The sequence below is a fragment of the Thermobia domestica genome, chromosome 4, assembly GCF_964235325.1.
Source record: "Thermobia domestica chromosome 4, izTheDome1.hap1.1, whole genome shotgun sequence".
NCBI lineage: Eukaryota > Metazoa > Arthropoda > Insecta > Zygentoma > Lepismatidae > Thermobia > Thermobia domestica.
The window spans coordinates 301,755,459-301,779,616 of NC_137457.1; the positions used below are offsets into that span (position 1 = coordinate 301,755,459).

At 36.3% G+C, this 24,158-nt stretch overlaps 1 long non-coding RNA gene across 4 annotated transcripts; it reads right to left on the reverse strand.

The window, feature by feature from the left end:
* Positions 1 to 1,825: 1,825 nt before the first annotated feature.
* LOC145684252 (uncharacterized) lies at positions 1,826 to 12,348 on the reverse strand. 4 transcript variants are annotated; one of them, XR_014131263.1, is made up of 5 exons: positions 11,678 to 12,348; positions 9,875 to 10,035; positions 7,265 to 7,443; positions 5,154 to 5,301; positions 1,826 to 4,095 (listed from the first exon to the last, which is right to left on the reverse strand). It is a non-coding gene; the product is annotated as an uncharacterized LOC145684252 (long non-coding RNA). The 4 variants fall into 4 exon arrangements; XR_014131261.1 differs by having other exon boundaries at positions 9,875 to 10,203; XR_014131262.1 differs by lacking the exon at positions 9,875 to 10,035.
* Between the last annotated feature and the right edge of the window lie 11,810 nt (positions 12,349 to 24,158).

A 24,158-nucleotide genomic window follows, 5' to 3' on the forward strand; every position in this document is an offset into this window, starting at 1 on the left:
CTAAATGCAAAGGGAAGCAAAACAGTAATGGATGAAATCAAAGATTTGGCAGAAAAAGTGGAAGCAGATTTGATTATCCTTCAAGAACCATATACAAGAAACAAAAAATTAACAAACATGGGAACATGGGAAACAATTGTATCTAAAAGTCACACAGGAGGAGACCATAATTTATACAATACAGGTGAAAAACCACAGGCAGCAGTTATAAATAGGAACAAAAATATAAAGATATTAAATATTACGCAATTCGGAGATAATTGGACTGTGTGTTTAGAGTTAAGGTCTACTTTAGGAAATTTCAAACTAGTAAACTGTTACTGCCAATATAGCATGGATATAGAACCCTTTTTAAACAATATTGATGACTTCTGTCAGATCTACCAGGGAGACAGTATTTTAATATGCATGGACTCGAATGCAAAATCAAATTTATGGCATAGTAATAGAACAGATAAAAGAGGAGAAAGAGTGGAAGATCTAATAATGAACAATAATTTAACAATAATCAACGAAGAAGGAAATCCTCCCACTTATAGAAGCAGTCAAGGAGAGTCAAATATTGATCTAACAATAGCATCAACGAAGATGCACAGCCTAATAAAAAATTGGAAAGTTTTAGATGCGGCCACTGAAAGTGACCACAATATAATAATCTTCGACATAATAAAAACAAAAACTCAAGAAATAGTCACAAACAAGGGAGAGGATAGATTTCTATATAACCTAGATAAAATAAATTGGGAAAAATTTTGGAACGAAATAAAATTACCAAAAATAGAAGATGGGAGCAACCTAGATCAACTTGGCCAACAGATAGAGGAAGCAACAAAAAGTGCAATAAAAAAATCAACTAAAACTAAAACAACAACTACATTAGAAATAAATAATAATACATTTTGGACAAACGAATTACAAAATTTAAAGAGGAAGACAAGAAAAGCGAGAAAATTATACCAAAATACTATAGATAATAATCTAAGAGAAAGAAGGTTAAACAAGTACAGAAATTTAAAACAAAACTATCAAAATAAAATAACAGAAAGTAAGAAAAGAAGCTGGCAATCTTATATCGAAAAAAATCTGAATATAGATCCGTGGGGAGAGCCTTATAAAATAATAAGCAAAAAAGTAAAAACACCTACCACTCTTTCAACCTTCAGAAAACAGGACGGGACGTACACAAAAAACTGGAAAGAAACAGTGGAATACCTGATGAACATCTTGCTGCCAAAAGACGATCAGCGGGAAGACAATGAAACACAGACACAACTACGAAATTTAATGACGGTGACTCCAATAAAAGATAAAAATGAAGAAGTTAACAATGAAGAAATAATAAATCACATTAAAAGATTAAAAAATAAAAAGGCACCACACTGAAAAAAAGGTTTGGTCAAATTGACCAAAAAATAGGTTCTGGTTACCAAATCGTTTGGTCAATATAGCGCCAACCAAACGCTTGGTCACCAGCACTAAATCATTTGGTCACGATTTGTTTGGTTGCAGGAACCTATTATTTGGTTACCAGTACCAAATATGCATTTGGTAATTTTGACCAAATAATGACCAAACAAGTAGAATTTGGTTGGGAATACCAAAAATTTGGTTAAAATGAACGAAATTTGGTTCATGGAACCAAATAATTTGGTTGCAAATACTAAACCCGTATTTAGTGAATTTGACCAAACCATTTGGTAGCAATTACCAAATACTGTTGCTATAGGTACTAAACTGAAAATAATACGAGGGTTATCACAAAATTCATGGGAAATTTTTTCTAACGAAAATGGTAACAAAGCAAGAAATTCTTAAACATGCAAATGGAAAGTTAATACATATGTAAATATTACGTATAAATTGGATATAAATACACATCCCATAATACGAACAATTATTTTTACTTTTTTTTCTCTCGTGCTATATTCTGATGGAGATGTGTATGTTTACACAATTCCTTACATGTAACGTTTACGTATATGCGAACCTTCCATTTGGATATTTCAGAAGTTTTTGATGCGTGACCATTTTCGTAAGAAAGGAAAAAAAAAGTTGCCATGACTTTTGCGGTAACCCACATATAAAGTTAGAAGTTATTGCTTCTAGTTATTAAGAACTTCTTCACAAATAAGATTTACATATACACTTTGAAGCAACATACGAAATATGTACACGAATACATGTAAATTTAAAATTCTATGTATATGTACACAAAGTTTCAAATCAATTTTTTGAGGAAAATAAAACTATTTAATATATAAAGAATTTACACACAACATTTTTCTACAAAATCATTTTACTGTAAATAATAATAGTAAAAAAAAAACAGCAACTGAGTCAATGGCTTCAAAATTAAACAATGATATTAACATCTGTTAAAGTACTGAAAGTAAGATTTTTAGATCAAATGCAAAACTTCAAGAAAAACCGTAAAGAACTTAAAGCAAACTTATGCTGTAATTTTACTCCCAGTAAACAAACACCAGACCCTTTGTAGGCACGAAATTAAAGATATACAAAGACTGAAAAAAATATAACTGAACCGGAATTCCAACCTGGAACCTCCCGCTTACCATGCAGATGCGCTACCACTGCACCATTCAGTCCGCTCCCAGAACAGCCATACATTCTTCCACCTTGTGGAAGAGCATCGTTATAAAGAGTGAAAGAATGTATTGTTGTTACTGAGAGCGGACTGGGTAGCACATCTGCATGGTAAGACGAAGATCCCGGGTTCGAGTCACGGCTCAGACGCATTTTTTCACTCTTGTATGTCTTAAATTATCTTAAATTGGTGTCATCAGCATAATTAGGCGCTTCCGACCAAAGTTGCAAATAAACTTGGTTTTCTTATACTGAGGTCCTGAACTCATATTCGAGGCTTGTCGGTTTATTCCTAGAATAGCATGCATATACATGAATACATGTTCATTTTCATGAAGTTCTAATACATGTACACACATATATGAACAAAGTTATAAATCAACTTTTGGAGAAAAATAGAACGAATTTAGGATATAAAGCATGTACTTACAATACTTTTCTACACAAGAATTTTATTATAACTGAGTATAGCAACTGAGCCATACAGACTTCAAAATTAAACAAAAATATTAAATTCAAAATTAAACAATGATATTAACATTTATCAACTGCTGACTGAAAATAAAATAGCATTTTAGGCCAAATATAAATCTTTTCAAAATTACATAACGAAACTAACTGTTTACTGAAGATAAAGTAACATTTTTAGACCAAATATAAATCTATTCAAAATTAAACAATGATATTAACATGTATCAACTGGTTAGTGAAAATAAAATAACATTTTTAGGCCAAATATAAATCTTTATAACAAAAAAGGTAAAAAACTGTGAGAAAAGTTATAATTTTACTCCCAGCAAACAGCATTGAAGATCTTTCAAATAAATTATAAACTATTCTTAACTGAGCTAGGCAACGTGCTCAAGAGTGTGGACATATGTTTCAAAACTTTTTTGTGTTTAACGCAGAATTCCCTAAGGAAGGGGAACATCTTTGGCTTCTTCTGCAAAAAGTTGTATATGACATAAGTACTCCTCACGATAAACAGACGAAACACTATTGTTGGATATGATTTTTTTTTTTTTAACTGATATGAAATATCTGTAAACAATAGTGGTCGAAACAGATACAACTACTGATATTTTATGCTTGCTTGAATCACGTTTCTCTAAACAAATGTTATTTCAGTACCATGCGTTATACGTAATTGAATGAATTATATGGAATTGTTTGTAACAATGCCTATTTGTTTAATTTGCAAATCAAATTTTATGCTAGTAGCAACACTTATCCTTCATTTAAAGCTCAAACACAGAATATCCTTCAATGGAGTCTTTAGATGTATTGATGAAGGTTGTTTTCGCGAATTTCAAGGGGCCAAATCACTTAGAGTTCATTTTCGGAGGAAACACAAAAATCTATATTGCAGACGAAAGTTATTTAACGTAGTTGTATGTAAAGCAGCTCCTTATTCCGTAATTGCCAACAACGAACACTCAACGAATGTTGCAGGTCTCTCGTTTCCATGAAAGGTTGAACATCACACATTACCTGTGGAATCAAAGAGAGGTTAACTGATCATGTTACATACTTAAATAATTTTTCTTACATATAAGAACAAAGACACTTCTTCTTTCTCAATAGTCTGAAAGCATTATTTATTGCACATTTACAATGACATATGCATTTTGTGCCTATAAATATATGTTATTTTGAAGCTAAAAAATTGGTAAGTAATACTAATACTGCAAATGTTTTAAAAGCTGTTAAATGCTTTAAAAGCTGCAAATGTTTTTAAAAGCTATTTATATCTGACTGCAAAAACGATTCATTCAAACAAGGACAGAAGCTACTAAATTACGAAAACTCGACAACTTGTCCTCAAATAGACATAAGAACTTCCTCACTAGCATCTACCAACAGAGAATATAGAACAGATCACATTTATCCTCAGTAAGTGGTTTTGGTTATTAAAATGAAATGAAAGTTTTGAGTTTTATGCCCCACGGTTATGCCGGCTAGGCTTAAGAAGACTGTGATGAGAAATGAATGAAATTGTGTAATGAAGAAAGTGGGAGGTAACTGGAGAACCCCGAGGAAACCCACGCACACGGTGTTTGTTCACCACAAAGTTCACTTGGTGGGAGCAAGGTTAAAACCCGGGACCTCATGCACCAGAGGTGAACCGTCTATCACTGAGTTACTGAGGCCACTATTTTGGTTATTATTAAATAAATGTATCGAGTCCGTATTTGTTCATACGTAATGAAACGTCGTAGCTCAGCTTCACACTCCGAAAACAGGGTTCTTGGCGTAACCTTAATTTTCTTTCCAACGTATGTCTTTGAAGAGTGTGTGTGGGGGGGGAGGGGGAGAATTATTGGCGGGAACAGTTTTATACTACTTTGAAAGGCACAAGTGACTTTAGTTTACGCTACAATCCTATGTATACTACCAATGTATAACTATTAATATGATCATTACAACATACTTGTTGCAATAAAACTGGATTCAGATAGAAAAATCTACTTCATTCGTACAAGTAATTACAATTTCAAGTTAATGAAACAGAAATAAAGGAAGAATAAAAAACATAAAAATAATATTACCTTCTGTGTCTAACAGACTTAAAAGTTCGACTGCTGAAGCGTCATGTAGCCGTTTCTTCCTTAGTTTTTCCAATTTTTTACTGACAGAATCCCATTTCACGAACAAGGATGTATGATCAGGATATAAGTCTTTGTTATCTTGATCAATCTGGAAATGGAATTCCATTGTATTAAAACATTTACATTGATAACATTATATCATTAATTGTTACATAAACTCAGTGATGACTTCCACGAACATGTGTTCCTTACCATTTGTTACTTTATTTTTCAGTCAGTATTTTATCTATTTGTTATAAGAATCACAACTTCCTTTAAGTGCATAAATGAAATTTCTTAACTGTAACAATTTCAATACAAACTACTGGTTACAGCGTGTACTTTTACGGACTTGGACTTGGGTTCAAATTCAACCTGCTTTCCCCTGGTGTTGTCCAACATCTTGAGGAAATTGACTTACTGCTAGCTTAAATAAGTAGACCACAAAAGCCAGATACGTAGTGCAAGAAGATGTTACATTGACGATAACTGCCAGTTAGACCCATATTGAGGTTGTGGCATCACGGGCTTTCGTCGTGTTATGATGGTTTTTGGTTATATTGCTTAATATAAACAAAGGTCTATTTACTCGGATAGATTAAGCAAGGATGGGGAAAGTATTGATCTGGACTTAATATTACAGGTACCATCCCGGCATTTGCTGGAATGACTGAGGAAAAACCCAGGGAAATTTCACTCACGATGACCGGATTTGAGCCCGGAAGCTTCCGAACGTAAAGCCAAGGTTCTACATGCTGAAATAAGGACACTAGGGTTTCATATTGATTTGTCAAAGGGCAAAGTAAAGAAAATTCTACAATATTGTTAGCGTTTATCAGACAATAAAACCACTATTTGCCATCTACTGAGAAAAAGGCTTATTGAATCGAAAAGTACTTTATGCATTAAAAAAAAAATCACCGTCAAAGTTTCTATTGCTGTACGTATATGCTTGGTTGATACGCAATCACAAGAAAGATTGTTTATCAGTCATGTAAGTATTAAGTGGCCATACATTACGAACACTTGCATTGAGTTTACCTTGCAATGGAAAGAAAGGTAGTCATATTCAGTAAGATAAAAATTGAGCACTGAGATCTCGCTTTCATAAACAAGTGACATAGTGTTGCAAGAACTCAGTTCTCAATTTTTATCTTACTGAATATGACTACCTTTCTTTCCATTGCAAGGTAAACTCAATGCAAGTGTTCGTAATGTATGGCCACTTAATCATATGCGTCTTAAAAATGGAAACAATAATTTTAGGTTTAGAGCATTTGTTTTCAGACTTGCAATTGAGCATTTCATCTAGTTGTTCAAAGCAAGATCGAGTTGCTAATAAACTGAACTTAATACTTTCCCACTTTGTGTTCCATGCGTGGGGATGAATATGTTACAAAGAACCAGCAAGAAAAATTATTTCCAGCTAAAAAGACATGTTTTAGTTCTTTAAACATGCAATCTGAATACAATGCAAAATATTCACTTTTTGAAAAGGAAACTGCAAAAACTTTTAAGATTCATTGATTGTCTCTATCCTCTTTCATCACCGGAGCTACACAGGAGGGAATCTATAATTTGTAGTTGAATCTGAATTACTTTTATACAATTATACACCTACCGGGCATCGAACCGATAACCACCAACCCACAGGCAGTTCAGACCTGCTTCAACATATCTCAACATTCATGAACAGATATTACATAAGAGGACAAGGAAGTAATTTATTTGTCCATCATTTATATATATTTTTATTATGGTTTTATGACAACTAAGGTCTATTAGCTCAGACATACAAATACGTAAACTAGTATATGTCATTTCAATATTTAGTATGACTTTATCCTGAAGGTTTTTACTATTTTCTGTACAAACGCGACACAATTTTAAAGGAAACTTCTGTTCTAAAATGTACGTTATGAAAAAATCAACTTCTGGACGTAAGTAAAAGATTTTATATGAATGTTCTCAGCCCCAAAGAATAATTTAATGCTTGTAAATTATGGCCTATTCAGTAACAACACAGTACTTAGTAGTAAAACAGAATGAAGGTTAATAACAATGAAACTTACCAATGTATAGCCCAAAGGCTGCTTCAATGCTAGCCAAGTTGAAATTAATTCATGAACAGTTTTGCCCTCTTGCTAGCATCGAACTTTCAATGTTTTCTTCCAAAGATCAAGTACTTCCTGCCAGGGCTCGACACTATGCTTTAACCACGCTAAGCTGTTTTCAATATCTATGCCACATTCTGAAAGAGAAGAATAAACTTACCAAACAGATCTGTATTACATTAAAAACTTAGTAATAAATTCCTATATTTTTCAAATATCAGTTAAAATGATTCTATACTTTCATAAGTCCTCTGTACAAGTATTTATATCCATATGTAATATATATAAAGAAAAGAAAGAAAGAAATATATTTACAAAAAAAAAAAAAAAAAAAAAAAAAAAACTGTTCCTGTGAAGCTGAACTTGAAAATTGCCTTCAAATGTTAATCTATATTTCCGGCACAAATATCGAATGCCTTTCATCAGAATGGTTTAATTCTTCAAATATGTAGAACTTATGTAAATTACATGTTCTAGCTTAGTACTTCAATGGTATAACGTAATAGTGGTACTATATAAGTATAATGACTATACGACGAAGAAAGTCGCAAAATATTTAGTAATAAATGCTACTTATCATTTCTTATGAACAGAGTAACTCTTGTAATGAAGGATTTGACGATTAAGGATACAAAATTTGGACTTGTTCAGTCTTGTAAATAGAAACACACAGAATCTTAGTATTAATTAATATAGTTCACTATTTAATCCTTAATAGATTAGTTGGTTGCTTAACTGAAGAGTAGGTGAAAAATTTCTCGACTGTAGTTTTATGTTGTAAACAGTAACAATATCTACACAGTCCCATTATTACCTTATACTATTGAAATAGTCAGCTTGAACTGAGCTTGAACGCATATACACTTTAAGTTTTGAGCCATCCTGATGAAAGGCACTCGATATTTTTGGCAGAAATACATGTGAACATTGAAGAACCACGTTTTAATCTTACAGGAATATTTTCAGGTTAGTATCGACTTATATTAATGTGTGTTCCATACGTTCAATTAGCAGAGAAAAAAGAATTAAACGAAACTAAACCATTTTTTAAAACATGGTTCTTGCAAACCCTGGCACAAAATTGGTAAATCATTGGCACTTTTTAAAGTATGATCGGGGCCTCGGTAGTTCAGTGGTAGAGCGTTCACCTCTGACGTGTGAGATACCTTGTTTGATCCCAAATCGCGCTAAGTGACACCGTCTGCGTGGATTTTTCGGGGTTCTCCCTTTCCTTCCCACTTTATTCATTCCTAGTGATAGCAGACAATTTGTTGTTTTGAAGATATTCATTGCAAACTTTTCTGCCTGTTAAGCTCTGTTTTAGAAAAGTCTCAAGATTCTGAGGAAAAAACAAACAGCATTATATGTACGATTACGTCATTCAAGATCACTTAATCGAATTCATTGAAATAGAATTTCAATTTTGCATTTCTGTATAAATTAATAGCTGATTAACTTCTGTTGAAGGATAACCATATTTAATAATACATAACTATATAAATAAATAAATAAATGAATAATAATTACGCCTAGAAATCAAACTGAGAATTTCTGCTTTTCACGTATTCCTTACACAAATTATTGGTGATTGATATTCAAAGAAACACAATTTTGCTTAAAATATACAATGTCCCTTATTACATTTAAGTCTGTTTGTTCTATAAACTAAGGAAATTAACTTACGAGGAGCTCACAGCAGCATTGGTGTTTTCACTTCAAACATAATAAGCTCTGTGCAGCTCTAAAATTGCACTATTCTTATAGAACACACTTTTGAAATGACACCATTACTATATACGCTAATCTTTGGGTTTATTGTTTGACAAATACTAAAGTGTATCGACCTGGCGTGAAAAGAAACGAAAGTTGGTATTTTAGTATGATCTATTTTTACTAACTCCAAGGAAATATAAATTTTATAGATAAACGCATTAAGAAAAAAAAAAGTTACAATTTTAAAGATCCTGCATATCGTGATATCATTTCGCTTAAATTGAAGTAACCGAAAATATAACTGAATACCAATCTCTTCGCCCTCCCAGCTACTCTAGTGGATAACGCGTGTATCCTTGATGTATGTGGTCCTGGATTCAATTCCCGGTGAGAGCACAAAAAAAAATGCGATCGTTCACTTTCATTAATCACCTGTTTACCTTAGTCTAAACAGCATAACCGTGGGACGTTCCAAAAGCTCTTTCAATGTACCTGATGCTTTCCTGGTATCGTGATGCAAATAAATTTTCTCGGGATATCAGCCAGGTGATGTATTCGTTGTGCAAAGTCTCGAGAACAAACATTGTTCTCATGATACTGACCCTGATGATGAGAACAACGTCTGTTCTCGAAATTTTGGACAACGAGCATATCATGTGATTGATATCCCGAGAAAAGTTACTTGCACTAACAAAGATGGAATAAATATAACGCAGGCTGTCACCAGATTAAAAGGTGAACGCCAACATCTTTTACATTTCGACTGGTAATGAATCATATTTGCACAGTTCATATTTGCAGCATAAGTATCACTGTATCAATTCATATTCAAGTGACTAAAGGCAGAACACTTACAAAATCTGTCAGCTTGAAGAGCTTCGAACTCCGAGACTCTGTAGAGAAATTTGTCTCTCGTTTCAGCATCGTATCAGTTCCTCTTTTAGTAGGTGCTGGCATGGAACAACTGCTTTCTGTAGTTTCAGATCGAACTGACACTGAGTCATCTGGCGTTGACACTGATGGTGAAGCAAATGAGAGCGAACCGTCATCTAGCACATCATAAATTTCAACTGTGTTTGTTTCTACAAATTCCTTAAATTTTGCACATGTCCCTATTTTGGGAATTAACTGAGTAATTAGTTCATCAGTTAATGAATTAAATGCTGCTTCGTCTATTTCCTGTTCTGCAATATAGATTGAAAGTTTATAATTAACCAGATATTTACTGAATATCAAAAAAGAATTATACACTGGTGAAAGCATTTAAGTTTTATTACACTACCAAGCGAAATTTGGTATGTTACGCGATCATGTGCCACACAAAGAGTATAGGAAGTTGCTCACCCCAGTTTTTTTTTTTTTTTTTTTTTTGCCTTTACAGAAATGGGTGTATTTCGGCTAAGCTAAAGAGAAAAATGTTCATGGTAACTTCATACTGTCAAAGTTACAAGATTATAGAAGCAACAACAAGAATTTAAGAGCATTTTTAACTCATGCAAATCATTTTGTAATTTGGTACATAACGGGTACCTAAAGTCTAATGCTAACCGATTGTTTTCAAAGACTAATGTACTTCTAACAAACAATGAAAGGTTCTATGCAGAAATCATAGCCTGTCTCCTCTCTCTCTCTCTCTCTCCTCTTTGCAATTTCTGACATTGGTCGTTTTGCTCCAAACCACAGAATTATCTTTTGGAGATAATACACTATTTTCTGAATGCTTTGAAGAATGTAATATTTTCTGAATACCTAATAGAAGTTACCTAATAAGAAGTATACACTCGAATATATATAGGGAGGGGGTAGTGGTTCATGTTACGGAAGCACAATTTTGTAAAATTTACAGAAGAAATATGATATAGTGTACACAAGCTGAATTTTACGTTTACAAGTGGAGCGTTACTAGTGTCAAAGCATGACAAGTGCTATTGAAACTCGTATCATTGCAATATCCCACCTCTTTTCATATCTTTACTTACGCGTATACCCGCCATCACTGACGTGCCTGCTCCTTGCGCTGCCGCTTCGGCCCACCATCTTTGCTTAGTCCTGACTGTTAGATAGCATTCGCGCTTTTTAGTAGATAACAGAGTCAATACCAAGTCATCTGGAGGAGAAACTAAATAATAACCCATATTTCTTCCGTAAATTTTAGATTTTTGTTCATCTGTAAACTATAAATGCACCAATTTATTTTGCAAACTACTAGCGTTAGTGTCACTTTATTTACCCCTTTCCGGAAGTATCTAGTGGTAATAGAAATTACCCCAACTCTTGCTCCTGCAATTTTATACCCTGCTCTAGTGTCGTCAATGCCCCCTTTATCCATATGTAAGGGGCTAGGTTTTACTTAATAATGCCCGCTCCGGGTTGTAAACTCACTTTGAAACCAGAAATTACTCTCTGTTAATTCTATGAAAATTGATAAAAAATTCCCTAACCTTAAGCGAACCCGTTCCTACAACTACCTTACTCTACTGTACCCTACCCTACTCTAATCTACTACACCTTTGAAAGCGGTTCTACATATCGATGCGCAGTTGGGGCGTGCATTGTAAAGTTTACCCAAGGCGTATTTGTTACGCTAATTTTACAGCCAATAGAATAAGTATATGTGAACTAACAGCAAAAGTAATATATACGAAAAAGTACACTTACCTTGAAACACGTCGATTAGCTGCGGTAAATTCCAGCTTCTTAATAAATTTATATCATGGATCCATTACGTCGTTGAAAAGTAACAATTACTTCTCACTTCACATCACTGTGACTTCGTTGAGAAAGTTGTATAGTGCACACTACACTCATTTACACACAGTTCTTATACGGTGTCCCTTATATGATTGTTGTTCTACGTGTAGCTATTTTTATTTTTGCGATCCACACTTTCGTAATCGAAATGTTTATCCAGAATGCAAATAAACACATGTGACCTTGTAAATAGACATTTTGGTCCGGAAAACCAAATAATTACCAAATCAGTTAAAATTTGGTTCGCATAACCAAATTAATCAACCAAATGTTCTGACCAAAAAATATAGTGTTCATGACCAAACACGTTTGGTCAAAATGACCAAATTTTGGTTAAATTAACCAAAAAAAGTGACCAATTGCTCTGACCAAACAAATTTGGTATTCCTGACCAAGCCCTTTTTTTCAGTGCAGGTCCAGACTGCATAAAACCAGAAATTTATAAGAAAAACGCGGATAAATGGGCACCATACTTGTCAAAGCTGTTTAATCTATGTTTTAAAAAAGGACAAATACCCAGAAGATGGAAACAGGCTAACTTAGTAATTTTTAAGAAATCTGACGATAAAAAAGATGACGATCCGAAATCCTATGTGATGTACAACAAATGTTACATTATATATTATCCGTAGCTCGTGATATGCTGCAACATATTAAAGCCTCAGAATAGTTGGGCAAGTGAATAATCCAGAAGTTACGTAACCCTATTGCGTTCATGGGAATGAAAACACAATAATTATAACTATGCTAAATTACTATAGACTACCAACTGCTCATTCAGAGAATTTATGAAGTTCACTCTATCGCAATAGTTTTATACAAACTAGATTTAGACTACGGATAATAGTTTTATACAAACTAGATAATCAATTATTATTATTATTATCATTATTATTATCATTATATTTGCAGTACAACCAAATACAACGACATTAACTATTAGTTCTAATTAACTGAATTGAGCTGAAAATTAAATCTTGATCTTTAAAGATTAACTATTAATTTTATGCGTTCTGTACCTTTCTAAAGGAATAAAAGCTGGAATTGGTTTCAAGGCTGTTTCTGAGTGAATACTTTCTTCAAAATAATATTAAAAATTATAGAAAGATTTTCGAGACATTCGAGTCGAGTCGAGATTTTTAAGAGCCGTCTCGACTCGAAAATTCGAGTCGAGAAATACGTTTGTCTCGACTCGTCTCGAATTTTACAAAGTGTGTCTCGACTCGAGCGCATCCCTAATTGCAGGCTTCCGTTTCCCCAGCCCCTCCACTTCAAAACCCTTATAACTTCGTACCGGAAGTGGTACAAATGAAAATTTTTCCGGCACATTCCGGCACAAACGTAGCATACACGAATGGCATAGGTTTAGTTTCGAAATTCCAAGGTTGGAGGCTGCCGTTTCTCGAGCCCCTCCACTTTAAACCCCTATAACTTCGTACCGGAAGTGGTACAAACAAAAATTTTTGCGGTACATTCCGGCACAAACGTAGCACAAACGATTGCCATAGGTTTTATTTCGAAATTCCAAGTTTGGAGGCTGCCGTTTCTCCATCCCCCTTACTTTAAAACCCTTATAACTTCGTAGCGGAAGTGGTACAAACGAAAATATTTACGGTACATTCCGGCACAAACGTAGCACAAACGATTGGCATAGGTTTTGTTTCGAGATTCCAAGTTTTTAGGCAGCCGATTCTCCAGCCCCCCACATTAAGACCCTTATAACTTCGTACCGGAAGTGGTACAAACGTAAATTTTTGAGGTACATTCCGCCACAAACGTAGCACAAACAATTGGCATAGCTTTTGTTTCGAAATTCCAAGGTTGGAGGCTTCCGTTTCTCCAGCCCCCACACTTTGAAACCCTTATAACTTCGACCGGAAGTAGTACAAACGAAATGTTTTGCGGTAAATTCCGGCACAAACGTAGCACAAACGATTGGCATAGGTTTCGTTTCGAAATTCCAAGGTGGGGCGCTGCCGTTTCTCCAGCCCCCCACTTTGAAACCCTTATAATTTCGAACCGGAAGTGGTACAAATGAAAATTTTTTCCGGCACAAACGTAGCACAAACGATTGGCATAGTTTTTGTTTCGAAATTCCTAGTTTGGAGGCTGCCGTTTCTCCAGCCTTCTCACTTTAAAACCTTATAACTTCATACCGGAAGTGGTACAAACGAAAATTTTTGCGGTACATTCAGGCACAAACCGAGCACAAACGATTGACATAAATTTTGCTTTGAAATTCCTAGGTGGGGGGCTGCCGTTTCCCCAGCCCGCCACTTCAAAACCCTTATAACTTCGTACCGGAAGTGGTACAAACGAAAATTTTTGCGGTACATTCCGGCACAAACGATTGGCATAGGTTTTGTTTTGAAATTCCTAGGTTGGAGGCTGCCGTTTCCCTAGCCCCCCACTTCAAAACCCTTATAACTTCGTACCGGAAGTGGTACAGACAAAATTTTTTGCGGTACATTCTTGCACAAACGTAGCACAAACGATTGCCATTGGTTTTGTTTCGAAATTCCAAGTTTGGAGGCTGCCGCTTCTCCAGCCCCCCCATTTTAAAACCTTATAACTTCATACCGGAATTGGTACAAACGAAACTTTTTGCGGTACATTCCGGTACAAACGTAGCACAAACGATTGCCATAGTTTTTGTTTCGAAATTCCAAGTTTTGAGGCTGCCGTTTCTCCAGCCCCCCCACTTTAAAACCCTTATAACTTCGTACCGGAAGTGGTACAAATGAAAATGTTTACGGTACATTCCGGCACAAACGTAGCACAAACGATTGCCATAGGTTTTGTTTCGAAATTCCAAGTTTGGAGGGTGCCGTTTCTCCAGCCCCCCATTTTAAAACCCGGAAGTGGTCCAAACGAAAATTTTTGCGGTACATTCCGGCACAAACGTAGCACAAACGATTTCCATAGGTTTTGTTTCGAAATTCCAAGTTTGGAGGCTGCCGTTTCTCCAGCCCCCCCACTTTAAAACCCTTATAACTTCGTACCGGAAGTGGTTCAAACGAAAATTTTTGCGGTGCATTCCGGCACAAACGTAGCACAAACGATTGCCATAGGTTTTGTTTTGAAATTCCTAGGTGGGGGGGCTGCCGTTTCCCCAGCTCCCCACTTTAAAACCCTTATAACTTCGTACCTGAAGTGGTACAAACGAAAATTTTTGCGGTACATTCCGGCACAAACGTAGCATAAACGATTGCCATAGGTTTCGTTTCGAAATTCCAAGGGGGGGGCTGTCGTACCGGAAGTGGTACAAACGAAAATTTTTGCTTTACATTCCGGCAGAAACGTAGCACAAACGATTGGCATAGGTTTTTTTTCGAAACTCCAAAGGGGGGGGCGGTGCTGGCGAAATGCACCTTTCCCATTCAATTACATTGCACTAACTACATTTTTGATACTTACTAAACAGTTACTAGATGGTAGCAGCATTCGAATGTAATAAATGCAAGCCACTTTTGTTAACAACCCATATTATTTCCATATTCTGTAAAAGGAAATTGAGAAAAATGTATTTTAAATCTCAGTAAATAACAAGCTTTAAGATAGCAAGAAGCAGGAGTTTAAATTATGTCATTTATTTCAAACAAACACTATGAGAAAAGATAAAGTCACGTATATAGTAAAGTACGAGGGCGCCTCTACGACATACTTCGAACCTAACTCCTCTCGTAGTTAGTTACTGTACTAAACTGTGAGCAAGTATAGCAGACGTACTTGGGAGATCAGTACAGATACGCTACCTAGGAGGCTGACAGAAGGTCCACATCTTCTGGAAGGTTTTATCTTAGCTTTTGGAGGTCATTGTTTGCATTTATACTCTGACCAACTCTTTTGTCTTTAGTAGCCTTTAGTAGTACATCTGAGTATCTCGTTTCCATTGCTTTGATCCTTTGGGATCATGCATCGGCTACCGGGGATAGTTGTACCTCCCACTTGCAATCCCTCGGCAGATACAGGAAGGGATCCTCGCAAAAATCGGCGCAGTCGACCGTCGTCTGAAAGCAGTGCTGAATCAGTAGATAAACGCTCTCGTTCCCGTTCCCCTACTTATATACAGAAAGCACCTGAACGTACGGAAGAAATGCAGTTTACCATCGATCCGCAAGAGCCTACACCGTCTACTTCGGTAACAACTCCAGTGTATATTGCTTCACCGACCCGCCCGAAGATTTATTCATTTCTATTGACTAACTATGACGCCAAATACAGCAATAGTCGGCACATTTTCAATCAAATCATGAAATACCTTCCTCGTGCTAGTGTAAAGCAAATTGTTTTCACCAGGAATGGTATTATCATAAAGTCAGATGACGAGAAATTCGGCATAACACTCCGTAACAAAGCCAGTTATGAAATATTTGGTAAAAATGCCAAGCTTTCGAATCTGACGGATAAAGTAAAGCAGAATCCACCACCACCTCGCACACCTATGATGTCTGTGGTTATTCGAGGCGTTTTGCCAGAAATAACGGATGATGAAGTTCTCGAGGAACTTAAAGCAGAAGGCATTGATGTAGCGAAATGTATTCGCATTAAAAATAACAATGGCGCTACATACATGGTTCGTGTCTTAACCACGTCCCAGAATTCTATTGACACCTTGTTGCAAGAGGGGGCTTACATCTTCAAAAAACGACACCGTGTAGAGCCATCACGTACTACCTCACCTCTCCCAGTTAGATGTGAGAAATGTCAAACTTATAATGCGCACATAACGTCAAAATGTCCAAATGTTCCCAAATGTGGGTATTGTGCAGGACAACATGAAACTAAGGAGTGCCCGAATACAGGAAAGCAACCACATTGTTCCACATGTTCAAGCACAACGCATCCTACTTACAGTTACAAATGCAAGTCTAAGCCGGCACCTGATCCAAATCAACCAGAAATGACAGTTCCGCTCCGTACAACGGATGCTTCAGTTCCATTCTCCCAATCTATTGCTTCACCCATCACTGTGGAAAACTTCTTGCGATATATCACTCTTATTTTGCAAAACATTTTTCCATTCCAACGTCAGCTTATTCTCGACCATGTTATTGCAGCAGCCTCTGTTATTTTCCAAGTTAATTTCTATGCCACGTATTCTGGTCCCTTTGTTCACTTTCATATTGCACCACGCGAAACTGCAGTTTAAAACCCACTCCTTCTGTTTCAGTATGGGCCTTACTATTCTTTTTATGAATATTCGATCTTTAACTCAACATCGAATACTATTTGAGCAACTGCTTCTAGAAGAACAGGTCGATATATTTGCATTGAACGAGACAGCTCTTAAACCTCCACAATCCATACGCTTTCCCAGGTATCAGTTTGTACGGCATGATTACCGAGACACTAACGCCAGAGCACAAGGCGGCGTAGCAATTGGAATACGGAATAAACTTCCTTATCGACATCACTCCGTACCAACGTATGTTCCATTACCCGAGCACTTAGTGACGACAATATATCTATCAAACTTGGCTCTAACTGTGGCTACGATCTATGTCCGTCCAGGACATACACTTCCACTAGAATTCTTTCGATACTTGTTTTCTCAGTATCGTCATCTTTTAATCTTAGCAGATCTGAATATTCACAGTCGCTCCGATAGAGATAAAACTCAGTTTTCTGATTATATATCGCTAGGTTTGCATGGACATATATACAATCTACCCAGACACACCAGGCCCAGTAGTCAAACTACTCCTGATGTTCTTATTAGCACAGTTTCATTAGTTGCTAAAGTCACTGTAACTGTTCTTGATTGTATCGGTAGTGACCACCTACCAATAAAGGTCCAAATCAATCATGCACGCCAACCATCGTCTCCATCATTCACAAGAAATATTCTCTTGTACGATAAAGCTAACTGGGAGCAGTATAGAACTGATATTAATATCGCGTTGGATCAGATGGAACCACCAACATCTGAAATTGATCTCAACAACGCCGTTCATAACATAACCACGGCACTTGTTGACAGTGCTAACAAGAATATCCCTACCTACCATGGTAAAACGTATCAACCAATATTACCACCTCAGTACCTCACACTTGTAAGAAAATCCAGGCAGTATTTTCGTGAATACGAGAGGACACGAAACCTTGAATATTTAGCTCACGCGCGTCGTTGGCAACGCACAGTTCACAACTACATTGTTGCCCATAAAAGACTTAGTTGGAGTAAAGTGTGCAACAAGTTGAACACGGAAACGCACCCTACAAAATACTGGAAGCAATTTAATCTACTGACTGGACAGAAAGTTGGTACTAATTACCCTCTGGTACAGGACGATCATCTTTTGCAGACAGATCAAGCAAAAGCTGATGCTTTTGCATCACATTTGCAAGCAGTCTTTACACCGCCTCTATCCACACACCGTTTAAGTCCCCGGCTATCTGAGCCAGCACTTAACCGATTGCTCCAACCTTCTACATCGCATGAGTTAGATAACTCTAACCCTTTGACTCAGGAGATTACTTCTGATGAAATACGCGGAGCTCTTAAACGTAAACGTAATACTGCTCCTGGATTTGATTCTATATCTTATAGAATTCTTAAAGAATGTTCAGTAAAATTTTTTGTCTTCTTAGCAACAATCTATACGTTTATTCTACGAACTGGCTATTATCCGCAGGACTGGAAGATGTCTAAAGTTTGTATGTTTTTAAAACCAAACAAACCACCTCACTCCGTGACATCATATCGACCCATACAATTAACATCTACGTTAGGTAAACTATTTGAAAAAATCCTAGTACACCGTCTCCATCCATATCTTCATGAGCATAACCTTCTACCTTCTCACCAAACAGGATTCCGGCCGCTATATAGTATTAATGACCAATTACTTCGCCTTACCACTATTATTACAAATCATTATAACAAAGCACTACCGTCTTGTCTCGTACTTATGGATCTGGAGAAAGCGTTTGACCGCATTTGGCATTACGGCTTATTTTATAAACTTTTGAAACTAGGAATTCCTCTCACTTATCTCCGAGTTATATATTCCTTTATACTCAACCGTATTGCCTATGTGAACATCAACGGCTCTCTATCACATCCTATATTTCCATTCACCGGTGTACCACAAGGTTCAAGCTTATCACCTCTTCTTTACATCCTCTATGCCTCGGATTTGCCATCTCCAGCACCTAATACATATTTATTCCAATATGCGGATGATACCGCTTTTCTCACTCTTGGTAAAACAATCCAGCAGATTAACGTCCACTTACAGGTTACAATTACAGCATTTCTTCACTGGTGCGATAAATGGAGACTCACTGTTAACGAAGACAAAACACAGGCTATAGTAATTTTACCACCCAACCGCCGCAGCAGGGTTCATCGAAATCCAAATTTGCTACGGATACGTGTTGGCGATCATCATTTACAACCTACTAAAACTGTTACGTATTTAGGTATTGTTTTCGATGATAAATTGCGGTGGACAGCCCAACTCCAGAAACTTGTTGTGAAAGCAAAAAACCGATTACAGCTTCTACGTCGTCTTGTGGGTCAAAACTGGGGTTTAAACTCCAAATTATTACTAAATACTTACAAAGCCTTTATGCGTAGTGTCCTTACTTTCGGTCATATAGCCTGGTGCTCTGCTCCGCAGAAGTTTTACAATAGATTAGAAATTCTTGAACGTCATGCTATCAGACTCGCATTTCGCATAAAACTACCGTATCCCAATGATGATCTTTATAATAAGATTGATTTTCCTCCGCTTGTCCACCACATAGCTCTCTTACGCCAAAAATTTATAGCTAAATGTCTTCATTCATATAAAGATATATTTCTCGACACCATATTCACAGACTTGGAACAAGACTCTCAGTACCGATACTGCTATACACCTCTCAGCATCCTCCTTTCCATTTATGCTCGACAACTTCCAGATGATCATCATCATGTAAGATTTTTCCGACGACAGCTCATCCATGACGACATCCCTCATCTCTTACCATTATAGCACTGTCTCCCACAACACTAATAAGGGCTTCCCCCTGTTTCACATCAGTCTTGAGTTGCCCCAAGACAGAAGAATAATCAGCATTCGTCTCACTAACTTGTTTCATTGTGTTGTGATGTGATGTGCACTGCATTCATTATCATGAGCATAACAATCTTCCCTCACAATGCGCTTATATTCATTAGCACTGTTGTCTACACATATTTTGACTATTCATTTATTTTGTTGCTTTCTCTGCACCTCTTATTTATTTTATGCACATATTCTCTTCTACTATTTATGTATTAGTTTCGATATTATTACTGCTCATAATGTCATATTATTATTTTTTATTATTATTTCAAATATATTCGATTATACTAATGTACGTATATATGTTTGCACCATTTGCTTTTTGTATATTGTTACTTAAAAAAAAAAATCATTTGACAGCTCACTACCCAACTAAAATGCAATCAAAAATAATTGATGCTCCCACATCCCAGGCCAAGAGAGAGGGCGAAACCCTCTAGTGGCAGTTCTTCTTATTTCCACACGTTGAATGACAATAAAGATTCCAAACAAACCTGTCTCTCAAAAAAAAAAAAAAAAAAAAAAAAAAAAAAAAAAAGCCTCTACGGCATTCACTACATTTTTGATGTGAAATTTTTGTAGGGGTCATTAATGGGCAATTTAAGTCCTTTGCTCTAGTTTTTCTGAAGTAAGTGGTATTTAATTTTTTTTTTATTATTATTAAATTTGAATATTCAGAGTGTTCGATTACTGTTTGGGACGTAGTAAGATAACCATAGTGTATTATCATAATTAGTGATGGGCAAAATGATTCATTTACTCTGATTCACTTAAATGATTCGATGATTTAATTCATTCATATGAATTGGTGGCCAACGCATCCCCTTCGCGCAAGTGAATTGGTTGGGAATGATTCGCTCATTGAATCAGTTAGGTTTCCGCGCATCTATTATGCGCAAATGAGTTATTCGATCATACGAATTGAGTAGGAATTATTCGATCATATGAATCGCTTGGGCTACTACACTTTTTTTCTGCACAACTTAGTAAATTCCTTGTAAGGAAATGCAATCTCGTGTATCATCTTTGCGACACGACACGGACAGCGTTGCATTGGGGTGAGTGGAGTGGCTCGGGAACTAGTATAATATGGTTTTGCTCTACTCCCATTGTGACTTTTGCATCCTGTTTTCATATTACGGCTTGAGGCAAAGACTAAAACTGTTGCAATCTCGACGTTCTTTTTAAAATTCCAATTTCAGTTTTTCGAGACTCCATTTAAGATTTTCACAGGTTACGAGCAGTTATAATAATTTCTTTTCAACTTCTTATTGTCGTACATATCAATATGGAGGGAAATATAAAGCTCTGTATAGGCGACATTCATGCTTTTTGTTTTTAATTCAGAAAGCATTATAAAATGGGTTTGTAGTTCTATATTAATTTTTCGTGAGTATTATTTTCCCAGGTCATATAAACTTTGTAAAGTACACATCATGTTAATGGATTCTCTTGTTATAAGTCTTACAGTTATGCCTTATAGGCTAAAGAAGAGGAGGAGGATTAGTTAAAGTAAATTGTTATTCTGCTACCAATTCTATTCTATCCTGGGGGTCACCGTGGCTCATTGATAAAGCACTTGCCTCCGGTGCGTAGGATCCCTGGTTTGTTACACTGTTCAGTAAACTTGTGGTGTACATCATAATGATGTCCGATTTGTTGGGGTACTCCCGTTTTCTATCACACTCTCATTCCACCTTTTCTTCCATCGTCATATACTTCCCTTAATCATTCGTTTTCCTTAGATTTCTATTTTATCCTGTTGCATTCTAAAATATGTTCTATTTTATTCTTGACTGGCAAAAAATAATGATATATTTTACTTCCTTTGAGCTAGAGAAGAAAGTGAGTTGACACATCAATTTATATTTAATATTAATGTGATAATTTTAAAAGGTTCCCCTCGGGGAGACTGAAAAAATGAAATCTTAGTTTTACGTTCCATAGTTATCATCATGTAGACTAAAGGAAATGATGATGACGAGAATGAATGAAATGGTGAAATGAAGAAAGTGAGAGAAAACTGGAGAACCCCGAGAAAACTAGGGATGCGCTCGAGTCGAGACATGTCTCGAATCTCGACTCGACTCGACTCGAATTCGAGTCGAGATTCGAGTCGAGACACTCTTTGTAAAATTCGAGACGAGTCGAGACAAACGTATTTCTCGACTCGAATTTTCGAGTCGAGACTCGAGTCGAGTCGAGACAGCTGGTAAAAATCTCGACTCGACTCGAATGTCTCGAAAATCTTTCTATAATTTTTAATATTATTTTGAAGAAAGCACTCGCTCAGAAACACTCGGCACGAGAATTTCGGAAACTGCAGGACTTGTCAGGTGTTCGAAGAGTGCTGTGGTGATTGTCTTCAACAAGTGGCGAAACCAAGAGGAAAAGACGTCCAAATGTCGAGGGGTTGGGCGCCCCCTACTCCATTAAAGATGTGGAGAATAAGAACGAGGACAGAAAAAGAGAAAGAGAACACTGACCGTTGGGAATTATCCCTTGTTGAAGCGATGGTTGGAGTAATAAAACCAGTTAGTATTTCCGCTGTTGTATTGTTGATTTCACAGAAATGTTCAAAAATAAGCAAAACGTGACTCTGCACAAGATATTTACTTACCCATAGTTTTATTAACTGAACCCTGAGTGTCTGGGATGTTTCTGTCCCTTCTCACTTTACAACTTGAGAGGGGAGGGGGTATTATCATCAGGGTACCACTAGTAGTACACCGCTAAAAGAAATGCTTTAGTGCTACGTCGGAAGCGGCATGTTTTGTATATATTTCTTAAAATGTTATCCATTCATAAAGTATAAATTCCCCCACCCTCCCCTCATTCTGTTTCCAATACAGAGAACCGACTCTTTAAATGAAGAACGAACCCTGAACCTTCCCGAAAATGCTAAAATGATTGATGCGTACAAATAAGAAATCTGTGGATGAATCAGAAAATGCAGATACATGAGAAGATACTTGATGCAGTGCAGTCCAACACACGTAAATAGATTTGAAGTGTTCATATTTGTGTATGTGTACGTGTGTATGTGCTTGTTTCTGAGTATTTATATGCGCGTGTGTCTCGTAATTGTTATATTAATATCCACTGGATTAAGTGAAAGTATAAAATGGATTTGATGCTGCCAAATTGACGTCACATTGATAAGTCATTATTTTTTAATATTAACAATATTAAATTAGATTATAGTTTAGCGTCGTTTTTAGGAGCAAAGCTCTACAAGACGTGAACGTACAGTTTACTATCGGATTTGAAACATGAGCTCCTACCATGAATCAAACCTCGTTCGAGAAAGGCGCATCGCTAACAACATAGCAACGGGGAGCTAAACATTTAGTAATATGTATATTAAGTTGTAAAATTATATTCGTTTAATTTTCACTAATATAATCTTCACAATGTAAAGCATTCGCTAGACACGTTATCTTGTTTAAAAACAAAAAGCCTATCTCTTATGTTTCCGTCTCGGGGTTGGACTGCGAGATGATAGAAATCCGAAAGAGATGTTTTTATTATATTTTGTACAGTAGATCTGCTCCTTCATAATCTCCGTGTTTGATAAGAATGAACCTCCCTGGCTCACGAAAATGTATACGTAATATAACAAACCATGCACATTAAATGCCAGACTAATATAGCAAACATTGAAGATGTTCCCCTAGAAAATTTTCTTCGGCCGTCCATGTTTGGAGGTACACAATTTCGCAACTCAGTGGATACGATGTGGATGTATTCAAAGTCCACTGATTTACCCATCAAATTTAAATTTTATAAAAGTATTATCAGTGAATACTAACCTGAGGAGAACTATTTTTTTAAAAAATTCGAACGCAAAAGCAGTTTTTTTTTTCCACCAGGTCTCGGTAATCATCCGGTACGAAAACTGAAGTTTGTACAAGTGTTTCCCCAGCAATTTCTTTGAGAAAGGGGTCCTCCAGGAGCGTTATTTATGGGGAAATTCCTGCGTTTGTTATATACATATATAGATATAAATATAGATATACTGTATACATATAAAGATAAGTAGGAGCGGGTCTTTAAAATTAGTTCGGAAAGAAAATCTGGTATAATTTCCAAGAATCTATCTAGTCTAATATAAATAAAATAAACAGTTTGTTTGTGTGTTTGTCTGTCTGTATGCGCCCTGGGGACCAGACGAGTGGACCGAGAGTTACCAAATTTTGGTCAGGGGTACCTTGGCCTAGGCCCGAGATCAAGACGAAAAGTTGTTTTCAAATTTCGAACCAGGGGAGTCTCATGGGGAGGCGTTTACCAGAACCGGCTTGGGAACCAGACAAATTGACCGAGAGTTACCA